The sequence below is a fragment of the Hemicordylus capensis genome, chromosome 4 (genome assembly GCF_027244095.1).
Source record: "Hemicordylus capensis ecotype Gifberg chromosome 4, rHemCap1.1.pri, whole genome shotgun sequence".
NCBI classification, from domain to species: Eukaryota; Metazoa; Chordata; class Lepidosauria; order Squamata; family Cordylidae; genus Hemicordylus; species Hemicordylus capensis.
In genome coordinates, this window is record NC_069660.1 from 196,608,284 (window position 1) to 196,622,973 (window position 14,690).

The following is a 14,690-nucleotide window of genomic DNA, read 5'->3' on the forward strand; positions in this document are numbered from 1 at the left end:
TTTCTAGTCTGCCAGCAGCTCGGCAGGACCATTCAAAGACCTTTCCCATCTCTACCTCTTGAAATTCTTTTAACTGGAGATGCTGGGGATTGAACCTGAGCCCTTCTGCCTGTAAAGCAATGTGGCTCTATATAGCTCCAGTCCTTCAGTACAGGGACCTTAATGGCTATACTTGCCAGGATTATTGGAGTGCCAGCAGGGCAACATGATGCCTCCTGCCACTGATATCAGAACAAGGAGATACTTCTTGCAACACTTGCAAGAAGCATGAGGAGATACGAGGAGGCTGCTAGCAACCTTCCCTTCTACCTGCCCCCCTCCCGTGCACTTTCAAAGTTTGCAGTTTTGAAAGGGGGCTGGCCTCCACCAGGGTCATGGGGCAAGAGAGTATTTTGTAGAGTTGTGCATTTCGTATTTTTTTGCATTTGGATTCAGCCGAATCCGAAGCCCACCCCAATTCGGGGAGGGTCTGAAATCGACCCTCCCAAAGCCCCCCATTTTCGGTTTCGGAGCCGGTTTGCTCCAGATCCGAAACTGAATTGCTGGCTAAAACTCTCCCTGCCGCTTATTAGTGCATTTAGTATCACACAAATTCAAAAAGGAGCATCATACATTACATATATGAAGGAGAAAGAAGGTCCCCGTCCTTGTCCCACCACCAGCTGCACTTTGTCTCCCTGCTGGGCTCCCTCCCTCCCTCCCCACCATTTTTGCCCACCCGACTCCCCTGCCAGGGCCCGCTGACACTGCCTCCTCACCTAGCCGTCTGCCTGCTCCACCACCTCCCCACTGTGACCGTGCCCGGTGCCTTGCAGAGCCTGCCACCTCTGCCTCATGCACTGTCCGCCTCCTCCACCGCTTCCCCATTGCAGCCGTGCCCAGTGCCCAGTGCCTTGTAGTGCCTGCTGCTGCCGCTGCCTCACCCAGCCGTCCACCTCCTCTGCTGCCTCCCCACCACGGCCAAGACCAGTGCCTTGCGGTGCCCACCACCGCCTCAAAGCTCAAGGAAAGAGCTCAGCAAGCTCCCTCCCTGCCACTCCCAGCAAACTCCCTGCCACTTCTTTCCACTCCACCACACATCCGGCCTGCTTTCGCCTGCCAATCTGCAGGCCTGAAGGGCAGGAAATTCAAAGAGACATCAGAAGGAGAACTAAAGGGAGACTCTGGAGACTGCTAGCAGCGATTGCAAAACAGGTCCAAAATAATTTACCAAAATACAAATCTTCGTTTCCAAAATGGGATCGTTTTGATTCGGGTACAAAAATCTTCGTTGAGACATTTTTCACTTTGGGGAGGTGTACAAAACATCCGCAAGTGCCATTATTGGAGACAAAACGTTTTGTACCCAAATCGGAATGCACATCCCTGGTATTTTGTGCCTCTCATTGGTGCCAAATTGCCTTGGACTTCCCCTGATCCTTGCTGTGCTGAAAGTAAGCGTTTGGAATTGGTGGAGCATCTGGTTTGAAGCCATTTTGGCTGTTGCTACATTTGAACACTTCTTTTAGTTGCTGGCAGAATTAATTTTTATGAAGCCATTTGCTAACTCCTATTGCAAGTGGGCAAGAGTGCTTGAATGAGCAGAGTGCTGAATTCATCCCAAAGCAGTAAACCTTACTAGAGGCTTTTAAAATAATTAATAATCTTGGGTAAGTTCATTATCATTTAAGATCTATTTTAGCTCCACACTTTAATATTCTGTTTTTGTTGCACAGCTATTTAGATAACTGCCATTCACTGATAATAAGTCATTTATTCCTCATTAACTCTTAGGATGGATGTAGATATTCATTACTGCAAGACAACAGACTCATTTAGCTGCATACAGGACTTGATTATGCACTTGGAGCATTGACTTGAATGCAAATTTTATTCCACATAGGTCTCATTTTGCTTGTTACCCTCTCCAGCAGTTAAGTTATTCACACCATTATCTGCTGTGTTGGGTCCCCCCTCCCCTTTTGTTCTTTAAATGTGGAATTTGTATAACAAACAGTATTATATAATCTATCAACATTAGAGATTTGCTTAATCTTCATACCCTGAAAAAGCTGTTTTCATACCTTAAAAAATGTGGTTGCCTGTTAGGTCTTCAACCTTTAATTGGCAGATTAATCAACTAAAACTTTAGTTGATTAGCTGGTGGGAGACCATTTTAATATAAGAGGCACATTTCATTCCATTAGCTATTTAAGGATCTGCTTGTTTGGCTCAAAAATGTGACTGTAGCGGAGAATGAAAAAAATGTTCTTTCTTCTTAAAAAGGAAGAATAAACAAAAGCTAATAAACGAGTAGCTTTTGTTTATTAGAGACCCCTATACTGAGAATTTGATGCAAATATTTTTATAAATATGCAATGCAGTTCTGTGCATGTCTACAGGTGGACCTCATTATTCGCAGTTCTGCTATTCACGATTCTGTGGCCAGGAAATATGCACCCGACCTCAGTATTCGTGGTTAAACAGTCCACATATCCACAGTTCCTAGGTGGCTGGAAATTACCTCAGAGGTCATTTCCGGCCACCATTTTGCTGAGCAGAGCCATTTCGTGGCTGTTCCTTGAAGAAGAAGAAATTACCACAATTTTTGTGTGGAAAATCTCTGGAATTGGAGGTTGGGGGGACATCACTGGATGGCTGGAGACATGCAGAGCAAGGAACAACACTTTATTTCCTTCATTTATGCTGTTTTTAACCATGTTAAAGCCATTTTTGCCCTGCAGGAACCAAACCCTCCAATTGCTGTTGACTCAGTGCCCGGTTATTGAAGTTTCACTGTCCACGGAAATAGGCAGGAACGGAACCCCCATGAGCAACGAGGTCCACCTGTATTCAGAAATGAGTCCTTTTGCACCCTTGTTCAATTAATTGGTTGATTGTTAAAATATGTATGTTTGTATTTTTCATTTCCATCTCATTCAGAGCAGTGCACTTTCCCCATTTTATCTGTGAAATACCTATAAGAGGTAGACTAGGCTGAGAGGTAGTGACTAGCCCAAGGTCACCCAGTGGACTTTACAGCTGAGTACAGAATTAAACCTGGGTCTCCGACTCCCAGCTCTTAATCTAACATCTAACCTCTACATCACACTGGTTGGTGATAAATCAACTGAAACTTTGATCAATTGAACTCAAATTAAACAGTATCCTGTTCCTCAGGCCTATCTTTGCTGTTTGTAGAATATCTATCTGCTCCTAAATATTAGTTATGTCTCTCTGATGTAGTCCATTCATTCATTTATTCATTTAATTTAATTTCTATCTTGCCATAAAGGTAAACGTAAAATGTGCCGTCGAGTCGATGTCGACTCCTGGCGATGACAGAGCCCTGTAGTTGTCTTTATACAGGAGGGGTTTACCATTGCCATCTTCCATGCAGTATGAGATGGTGCCTTTCAGAGTATTCCTATATTGCTGCTGCCCAATATAGGTGTTTCCCATAGTCTGGGAAACATACCAGCAGGGATTCGAAACAGCAACCTCTGGCTTGCTAATCAAGTTATTTCCCCTCTGTACCAGCACCGAATCTCAAAACACCCAATTGAATTTTTACCAGTGCCTTAGAGCTGCAGACAACGAGAGCTGAGGGGTAATGCAGTCCAGGGACAGTTCTATAATGGAGATACCATGTGCTCTGTGTAGGGGCTGCCGGGGGACAGCTGCCACACTCACCTACCATTCACCTCCTCAGCAGCCCCTGTTCACCACCATCACCACTATCAGTTACCTCCCACCCACCGCTGGCTTCTGTTGCCCCTGCTCACAGCCACCACTGGTTGCCTCCCATTATACTACCACAATGTGGTATAATGATGTCATCGACACAATGGTGAAGTCTTTATATCATGTTGCAGCAGGATAATCAGAGGCAAGCAGTGGCAACAGCAGTGGTGAGTGGGGAGGGGGCTGCTGCAGAGGCCAGCAGTGAGAGAGCAGGGGCAGGGGTCGTCAAGCAACCTAGACATGGGCCATCAACCAGCATTGCTGATGCACTCTCAGTGACCCTCCAGATTTAGGAAGTCCTATATAGTCCTGATATACTAGTGTATTACCATGGTGTTTGATGTAGTAGTTGTTGTTGTTTTTAAATTGCATTGCCACAGCATTGTCACAGCATTTGACTTCTGATACTAAGGGCTACTTTGTTGGAACAAGAAGTCCTTTGTTTGTAGGGCTACCATAATTTTGAAAAACACCCTTCCCACTACCTTCTGTTTTTAAAAATTAAAAACAATGGCAATATATTAAATCAAGGATAGGCGATATTTTCAGGCCACAATCCACATACCTTCCAAGCTGTATGAACAGACACACAAACTCATAATTAGTACCTCAACATTTATAATAATTTCAAGCAAACTGATAACAGCTGATAATCTTACACTTGACGCATGACAACAGAACAGAACAACAAATGGTTATTCCATGGTTTAGAGGTCACGTAGGAACTGAATTGGTGACTGATCATATCTGAGTAGTTCAACTGGGTCAGCAAGATACCTTTAAGTGAATCTATATTAAGGCAGGGTTTTTTGGGGGGTTTTCAGTCCATTGCATTTGTATAGAAGAAAAAAGACTACATGGGGGTAGGCAAATTCCAGATAGTTTGCCATCTTAATGACAATCCTCTTTTTGCATTGTCATTGAGAACATTCATTTTTTTCATCAAAATGGGGGCCTGCCTTGGGAAAATGAGGGCTGCAGTCCTCAGGGACATTTTTGTGTAAAGCAGAGGCGTAACTATAGGGGGCAGGGGGGGCACGTGCCCCGGGCGCCATCTTTTCTGGTCACGTGGGGGGCGCCGCCATGACAAATTTTTTTAAAATTTTTTTTTTGTTAATACAAATGTTTCCTGCTCAGTGCAGCAGCGCTGCAGCAGTCAAAGGAGCACGTCAGCACCCCCTCCCCCACGAGCGGTCCCTTCCGCGCCACCCGCGCCACCCCCATTGCTTTGCTGGCACCTGGCGGCCAGTCAGTGGCCTGGCATGGCGGCGGTGGGCGCTTGTGAGGAAAAACCTAAGTATAATGTAGTATGTTGGGGGCACAGGGGGGCGCCATTTCAGTGCTTGCCCCGGGTGCCGTTTTCCCTAGTTACGCCTCTGGTGTAAAGAAAGGGACTTTTGTGGGGAGGGGAGAGCCCATATGTTGGGCTGCATTTCCTGGCTCCTGGGTGCTTTCCAGACTAGCTACTCAACAGCAGCAAAATGCTTCCGTTCAGGCAAATTGCTTTCAAAACATAAACAGCAGGGGGGAGCAGTCTCATGAAAACGAATAACCTGAAAAAACAGCAACTTCTTTATGCTGGATATACGATGTCATAGCACTATATCACAGCGATTAAATTCAAATCAAGGCATCGGAAATATGAACAGCACCCTGCTGGCAGTCTAGGGACTGTGGTGCCACAACACAGGAAGTGTGGAAGCACACTTCAGAGATTCGTTGTGACCCCATTGCAGGGTGTAATCTGGCAAGTGCCCTGGCAAGGACAGAGCTCTTGCTCTGTTCTTGTACGGCTGCACTGCATGTCAGCCACTATTTTAAATAACAAGAAACGAGCTTATTTTCTGCAGCAGTATAGAGTGGAAGATTGAAGATGTATTTGATTGTGCCACTTTCTTCTGCGTATGCTTGGTCAGTGTCAGAACGAAGGGTAGAGTAAGATTAAGTGAAGGCAAAGAAGGGCAAAGAATGAGAGCTCAGCTGAATAATAAGAGGGAAGTCTCTTGGGTTTTAGATCAAAGGACTGAGCTTGTCACTGGAAACTGGCATATGGCCATTTTAAGTCAAATGGGTCAGAAGGGTGACATTTATTCAGTTTGTCTCCATTCTTGCAGTGCTGCAACAGTGTATCAGGCTGCAAAAGCTTGTCCACAGCCTAACTGGGCTTGAATGATATGGATTTATAAGCACCCATTTTCACAACCAGCTTGCAAGTAAAATAACATAAGGAGAGCAAAAGGCTGCTGTAAAATAAATGGATATTCCTCCTAACTGGAATTTCAAGAAAACCTGCACATCATCACAATAATACATTTCAGTATCATTGATCTGTGTAAGTTAATTAAGCAAAAGTACTTGGAATTATACCAGTTTTGCCCCATTGATTTAAATGTTTTGAAACTGGATGTAGAGCCCATGTTTGTGATCAGCTCAAACGTGGTTGCCACTGCCTGCAAGCCAACAGTGCTGCAAAGCTTGGGTGAAGGCCAAAGAACTCTGCGTGCATAAAGTGAGTACTGTGACAGCATTCTTTCTCTGGAAAAATTGAGCAAGCTCCCTCTTTCTTCATTTTTAAAAAATCAGATATTTTAGAGGTGACTTTCTTGCTGTTTTACTTTTAGACTGCCTTAGTGCTTCTTTCTTTCTTTCTTTCTTTCTTTCTTTCTTTCTTTCTTTCTTTCTTTCTTTCTTTCTTTCATGATATCTGTATGCCATTTGGAAAGCAATTTTAGAAAATTAGGGTAAAATGAACTGAAATCAAAATAAATAAACAAAAGTCTGTGTGCTGCTTCAAATTCCTGGGAGTCCCGCCACCCTAACAGCAACAACATAGGAACAGATAAAGCTGCCTTATACCAAATCAGACCATCTAGCTCAGTATTGTCTACTCTGACAGGCATCAGCTCTGTTAACAGTTGTAGGACTGCCCACCCGTAACTGTTAGCACTTTTATGGCTGCACGCACCTTCTCCAACAGTAAATAACCAAGAAGATTAGTGGATCCAATCGGATTCCAATAAGGCGTGGAAGGATTCAGGGTTTTATTTATTTATTTATTACATTTTCTATCCACTCTTCCTCCAAGGAGCCCCGAGCAGTGTACTACATACTGTTTCTCCTCACAACAACCCCGTGAAGTAGGTTAGGCTGAGAGAGAAGTGACTGGCCCAGAGTCACCCAGCAAGTATCATGGCTGAATGGGGATTTGAACTTGGGTCTCCCCGGTCCTAGTCCAGCAATCTGACCACTACACCACACTGGCTCTCTTTGGCTCTGCTAGTGATAGTGTCAATGCTCTGGTGCAAACATGGAATAATGAACTCACTAGGGCAGTAGACACAATCACTCTTAAGCATGCTCTCTGGTAACCTCCAGGTTTGTCTAATGTAATGCACTCTATGAGGGTCTGTCTCTGCACATAGTGCAGAAACTACAATTGGTACAGAATAAAGCAGTCAGACTGGTGTCTGGGATAACACAAAGGGACTATATAACGCCAATTTTAAAAGAACTACACTGGCTGCTGCTATGTTTCTGTTAATGAAATACAAAGTGCTGGTTATTGCCTATAAAGCCTTCAGTGGCTTGGGTCCAGGGTACTTAAGAAAGTGCCTTCTTTGTCATGAAATCTGTTGCCTATTAAGATCATCTGGAGAGGTCCGGTTACTGTTGCTGCCCGCTCGTTTGGTGGCAACTCACAATGTGCCTTCTCTGTGGCTTCCCTGGGCCTTTGGAATATGCTGCCTGTTGAAATAAGAGCATCTCCTTCTCTGTTTGCTTTTAGGAAGACCCTCAAGACACACCTGTCTTCTCAGGCTTTTAACTGAAATTAATTCTAACTGAATGTAATTTTAATTAAACAGTTTAATTGTTTTTATCCATAAGAACATAAGAACAGCCCTGCTGGATCAGGCCCAAGGCCCATCTAGTCCAGCATCCTGTTTCACACAGTGGCCCACCAGATGCCGCCAGAAGCCACAGACAGGAGTTGAGGGCATGCCCTCTCTCCTGCCATTACTCCCCTGCAACTGGTACTCAGAGGCACCCTGCCCCTGAGGCTGGAGGTGACCCACAGCCCTCCGACTAGTAGCCATTGATAGACCTCTCCTCCAAGAAGTCATCCAAACCCCTCTTAAAGCCATCCAGGTTGTTGGCTGTCACCACATCCTGTGGCAGAAATTGTTTTTTAAAATTTGTGTAGGTTTGCTCTGAAGTATGTTACCACCCTTTGTGACTAAGCTTTGGCTTTAACTCAATTTAGTGCAAGCCTGCAAACAGCCAAATTATACACTGAGGTATTGGAAAAGCTGACTGCGGCTAGGATACAGCCATGTTAGAGATCTAAGAAGGGCACCATAAAGATTCCCTACCAGAGATTCTGTTCTTGAAACTGTCCCACAGACACAGTTCTTGAAAGCAAGGTTAGATTTTATTGGAAAAAAGAGATTTACAAGTGAAAAGCAGTGGTTAACATCTCAGCAGATATGCTGGTTATACTCTTCCCTTAGCGGGGTAATGTTGCATAGAGTTGCCTTTAATACACATGAACAGATTAGTGCTGAAGGAGGGGGGAAAGGGTAGAAACCACTAGGAGAGGATGGAGTGAAGAGAGAACAGTTCTATAGCTACCTATCTTGCATCTTCTGTCTTTGGAGTGACGAAATGGGAGATTTACTTAGCAGGGGAAACTCCAGGCAGCTAGGTTTGTGGCTTGCAAGGAACTGAGGAGCCCCAAAATAGTGATTTCAAATAGTGATTTCAGGTCAAAAATGCTCAGGTTTGAGAATCTCGAGAATTCATCCACAGAAAATGCACTCTCTGGACTTTCGATGGAGTAGATGGTCAATCCTTGGCAGAGGCGTAACTAGGGAAAACAGCGCCCGGGGCAAGCACTGAAATTGCTCCCCCCACCCCCACCCCCAGCATAATCTGACACACAGGGATCTGTGAAACAGTCAAAAAGCACGTTGGGGCAAACCGCCATCTTTTCCCCTGCTTTTCCCCCCCTCCCCGCTCCCTCTCCCTCTCTCTCTCTCTCCTTCACTGGCTTGCTGCAGCTGCAGATGACCTGAGATATCCATCTCTCTCTCTCACTCAACCCTCACAGTGTTTTATTTTAAAACTAGGTCTGACTCATTTCTGATCAGTTGCCTACAGCCTTGGACTTGGTTAAGTTATATTGTTCACATGTTAAAGACATCCACATTCTAAACACTTCCAACTATTGGAAGCAAAGTACTGTATTCCCCCTCACCCCACCGCTTCCCTTGGAGCAGTCATACTATTTTTTGCTTAATATATCCAGATTCCATCATTAAAGGCTAAATAATTAACTAGATTTTGACAGCAAGTTTTGTGCATCTTCCAAAAATAGTTTTGTGCATCTTCCTAATATACTGCCCAAGGATGCACAGCAGATGATGGATTTCCAAATGTCCTCTATTCTACACACTATTAAAACTCAGCAGTCAACAAAGCTGGTTTACCAAACATGTAGAGTTCAAAGCTAACATCATTAGACATTAGCTCTCAGTTCCTGGCTTCATCTATCTCACACATCATCCCAAACAAAAATTAGCACATGCATAAGAAAGTTCAACATGTCAAGTCCCCACATCCCCCATCAAAAACAACATACATCAACTTCAGTCAAGAGTTGGAATTTTAAAGGGGGGTGGGAGATGGGGGGGAGGAGAAGAGAAAAGAAAGTCTTGGTCTTCTTTTGAAATGTACCTGAACTGAAGACGACATTACAAGCCTATTATGCCTTCAAGCTGTCCCACACCTTACAACAAGAAACACCCCCATCAGGAAGAGAGGAAGGCAGATAATGGTGTTGGTTGTTGTTTTAAATCAAACTGATTTTGTTTTTTAAAATCACAGTCCATGAGGCACCATGTCCTCAAAGTAAGGGGGGGGGGGAGAAGAGAAGCAACGCTGGAATCACATACATTCTTTTGCAACTTACCATTGATCTAGTAGTTTGGATGGTGTGGTTGGTGTGTGTGTGTGTGTGTGTTTCGCCCCACCCCCTCCGCAAACGGGCGCTCCGTACTTTCTTAAAACAGCCCCGCCCCACTCCAATCCACCTCCCTTAGTTCTTTTCTACAGAAGGGAGAAAAGTAATCCGCAATGTTGCACCGATCTCCTCCCCACCACCCACCCCCGACCGCTATATTTTCATCTTCCACCTCCTCTCATGCTTCGCAAAAGCATCTGAGAGTTTAAAAGAAAAAGGGAGGGGGGAGAATAGAAGGGGGCTGGAGAGGACGTTGCATGAAAATGTGTATCAATGGAGAGAGAGACTTGAGTGTGATCCTCTCCTTCCTCTGTGTGTCTCTCTCTCTGAATAATGAGCAGCAACCAGAGGGAACGGGAGAGGGAGAGAGAGAAAGAAGACAATCTCCTTGCCTACCACACAAAACGCAAGAGCACAGGGGATGCAAGAAGGCTTTCTAACAACAATCAATCCCCTTTCAATCATCCCAATCATCCCAGAACTCGCGCCCTTCCTCAGGCGGCGCCTTGGTGCGTGGCTTTATTTCTGTCTCTTGTCTGCACGTGCGTGCGTGACTAGCCAGAGGGCCTCTTTCTGGCTGGTGATTGGCAAAGTTCCGTGGTCAAAGCAAGACAAGCAGCAGGAAACGCGGCGCCTGCCGGGCCGCCACCAAGCCATGGGGGGGGGGGGCGCAGAAGGGGCTGCTCGTGCGGGAGGGGGCGCTGCCTGTTGATTTTTTTAAAAAAAATAAATTAAATTTTTGGGATCCGCGGGGGTCATGGTGGCGCCCCCCACGTGACCTGCAAAGATGGCGCCCGGGGCACGTGCCCCCCCTTCCCCCCCTATAGTTACGCCTCTGATCCTTGGGAACAGCACAACATGAGGCTCTGGTCTTCAAGTCCAATCAGTAGTAAGGTACAGGGATGTGCACAGAACCGGTTCGGAGGCCCTTTATGGGCCTTTGAACTGGTTTGAACAGTGGCCGGTTCTGCCGGTTCAATGGTGTGGGGGGTGCTGCTTTAAGAGCGGGGGAGGGTGCACAACCCTCCTTCTGCTCTTCCTCCACCGGCGCTTTTTTCCTAAAGTCCATCGAGGTGGTTCCCTGCTGCCCCGTTTCCCCTGTTTACCAGATACAACCGGAAGTATCTGACATGCCTTATGATTGCACTAATGACCTGAAGATTTTTAAGAAAAGCCTGGCCAGAAAGACCCATTTCCTTGAATAGGAGGAATGTACTCAGGCAGAGGCTTGCTTGTTACAGGAAACAGTGATACAGCCAAGATTCAATATGGGGTGCAATGGAATGCAACAATGGAATGCAATGGGAAGAGGTGGGCATGCAACAGCTCTGAGCTTTCAGGAAAGGATCTCCCCTAGCCCTACTTGGAGATGTCAGGGAGAGAATATGGGGCCCTTTGCATGCAAGCAGGCAGATGCTCTTCCATTGGGTGATGGTCCCATTTCCCTAAGGTGGATACCTTGCAGGTCTCACATGTAGTCACTCATCCAAATGCAAACCAAGGAAGACCCTGCTTAACAAAGGGGGCAAATTCATGCTCACTACCACAAGACTGGCTCTCCTCCTCAAATGCTTCATTTCAATGCACACCAAAACAGGGTCTGTGTTCCATTTTCTCCAGCTGCAATGAACCTTGCAGGTTTTCAGACTGGCTTCTTGATGCCCTTCAGAACAATATAACCCAGACCTGTTGCTTGTTCTAGTATTTCCATATCTGGTCTGGCATGTTCCCGTTTTTCTTGAGATTGACCCCTCAGGGACTTGGCGATGAAACTTAAAGCTACAGCATCAAGCTCACGTGGTAAGATGTAGGGATGTGCAAACAGGTTTGAATTTGAACCGGTTCTGTTCAAAGGTTCAACTCATGAGAGTGACCCCAATTGCTGTGAACTCTGAACTCAGAGTTCACAGCAATTAAGGTCACACACAATTCTGCTTATGAATGTGGAGAGAATCCTATGCATTGCAATGAAAGGGGAAAATACTTTTTAATTTTTTTTAAAAAAAACAATAAATCCTACAAACTTGGGGCTACCTGTGTGTGAGGGGATTGAGGCCATACCTGTCGTGCCCCCAGACCCACTTTGGGGTGCCCTGCCCCCACCCCACGGTGGAGAATGGGGAATCCTCAAATCCTCATTATTCCCTATGGGAGAAATGCAAAAAATGAACAAATCTTCAGAAATGCATTAATAATCACAGGAGTGTCCGATTGCTTTGGGATTTGGTGGGTGGTAGGCACCATTGAACGCCTACCACCCACCCTGGTTTTGTGCCCCTAGGTGCTCCACATAGGCAATAATGGGCCAGTTCATGTTCCCATTATACCCTACGTAGAACCTTTTAGAACCGGTTTGAATTCGAACCAAACTGGGGGGGGGGGGGGCTTCAAACAAAACCAAAACCAAACCTACCCACCCTGGTTTGAAGCTGGTTCAAATATGAACCAAACAGGCCAAGCTGGTTTTGTGCATATCCCTAGTAAGATGTAGATAAATAAACGGTATGAGCAGCAGTTTGTGGTTGAACTCTTTGTGAAAATGAATCAGTTTAATCCCATTCACATGAAATAGGTGTAAATCTAATACCTTTATGGCAGGTCAATATCTGGCATATCAGTTATTCATGTACTGAGATATGTAAGTGTGATAATGTGTGGTTTTCCTTGAAATTCTAGGTGTAGGGATTATCTTCCAGTATCAGACTATTACTTCCCTGTATTATTTCCTTTGTAAGCTCTTTGTTCATTTGAATATTTTGAGCTGATTTTTATTTTATACATGTTATACTTTCTTTCAAATTACTTCATGCTGTTGTTTTTTTTAAAAAAATTCTTTGATATCATACTTGGGTAGAAAAGGAGAAAAATTGCGATTGAAAGAAAACCTAAGCTTCAACTCTCATTCCAAAACAGAGTTTCTAATTGAAATAGCTTAATCTGTGCTAGATAACCTCAAATAAAAGTGAGAAGCCAAGGAAATATAATAATGGCTTTGACATGATAAAACAGCATAACTTGGATGAAAACTAGTTTGAACTTATCAGTCATATTTCATTTTCTTCGAATGATGATCATTTTTTTCTGCTGACAAGAAAAAAATATGCTTGCTTCAAACATTAAAGAACATATTTTATTTATAGCCATGCAGGCTTGAAATTCTTCATCTTAAATCCACACTGAACTTTAGGGAAACGTTTAAAAACTCAATTACATTTACGAGAGCTGTTGCAACAGCCTTTGGGGTCCAAAACTTCTAAAGTTGTAGAATAAGAACACTTGTTCCAAGGGCCGTAATATCCATCCTAAATGGGTATCTTTCCTTCATTACCCAGAGTTTACAAGTGCTGACTTATTTCTGCTGTGGCATTTCTCCAAGCTATTCTACACAACAGGGTTCTACATGTGGAGGAGCAACTCTTAGTTCCCGTGAACCAGTAAGGTTATTCACACAACTGGAGGTGGGGTGGGCGGGCGGGTAGGGGGAGATTTGCTCTGAACTTATCTTCCCCCCAGATGATCTCCTTGCCCTCCCTGCCACCTACTGGCCACATGGCTTGGCCACGCACATGAGCGGCTCTCCTGGGAGCTGCGCAGCTTTCCAGAGGCCAGGACAATGTTTCCCAGCCTCCAGGAAGCCCACAATGCACTGCGCAATGAGAGTGGTGCATTGGAGGATTCACCCATTAGACAGGTACTCTGGGTGTCTGTCTCTGTGTCTGCTCAGGCTGCAAGCAGCCTGAGCAAATGCACAGTATCAGCCACCAGGTTAAGGGCACGCTCACGCCCTTGACCCTGCTTAAAGGCTGGGTCAAAAAGGTGGGTTAGGCACTGTGGCAGCACTGGGATCAACCTTGATCCTGGTGCTGCACACAAGCAACCTAACCCAGGCTGGGCTGTCCAGGCTGTCCTGGGTTAGCCTGCTCATGAGAACAGCCTTAATGTGAAGAGTATATGTGTGGGATCCTTAGATGGGCAAGTCATGTTCAGGCACCTCTGCCAGGTTCTAGCTAGCCCTCAGTCCGCCTAGCCATTTTCTTGGTGCTCCCTAGGGCCTATTCTTTCACAGGCCCCTTGGTCTGAAGGATAGGCTTGGGCTGCCACGGGGCACAGGGCTCTGCTTTGGCTGGAACCCTCCCTGTTATGCTGGCTGCTCATCATTATCCAGCTCCTTTTCATGAAGCCCCTGGCCGCTCTCGCAAGATCTTGGCTCCAATTGAAGTCTTATTGTGAGATCTCGAGAGAGCAGCCCAAAGTCTTGCGAGATGTTCCCAAGCTCTCATGATTGGCAGGGAGTGTTCCAGGGAAGCCCTCTCCTGGCTGGCCAGACTCCTGCCAGTCAGTAGGGGGCGTGACAGTGACACTTATGGAGGTAAGTGATGCTGCTGGGGCCACCTGCTCCAGCTGAATTTCCCTGTCCGCCCGCCTCCCTCTCCTGTCGGTGGGCTTTCCCAACAATATGTTATGATTCCACACTGGTGTGTGCACATCCATACACATACACATACACATACACATACACATACACATTAGGGGTGTGCAATTCAGATTTTCGGTGTTTCGATTTGGATCCGAGCCGAAACACCCCTGTTCTGTTTTGTATCTGAATATGGCCCATCCGAATTACCCCTGATTCGATTCGGATCCAAATTAATCCGAATCCGAATCTGAATTGATTCGGATTAAAAATGGGTCCCAGGGGCAAGATAGTGGGGTGGGGTGGTATTGCCCAATGGGTGGAGGCTACCACCCAAATTTCAGGGGGATTGAGCAAAGGGCTGATTTTTGGTGAATTTTTGAATTTTAGTGTCTTTGGTGCAGATCAGGGGCATAAAGTGGGATCTGCGCCAAAAGAGTGGGGTGGGGTGGGGTGGTAGTGCCTAATGGGTGGAGGCTACCACCCCAATTACAGAGTGATTGGGCAGAGGGCTCATTTTTGGTGAATTTCTGA

General features: G+C 45.6%; 1 long non-coding RNA gene across 1 annotated transcript in view; it reads right to left on the reverse strand.

The window, feature by feature from the left end:
* LOC128322149 (uncharacterized) overlaps positions 1 to 3,705 on the reverse strand; it is a 33,470-nt gene extending 29,765 nt beyond the window's left edge. Inside the window, exon 1 of the long non-coding RNA XR_008305555.1 lies at positions 3,677 to 3,705. This is a non-coding gene — a long non-coding RNA (uncharacterized LOC128322149). The remainder of the gene's footprint in view (positions 1 to 3,676) is intronic.
* Positions 3,706 to 14,690: the final 10,985 nt, after the last annotated feature.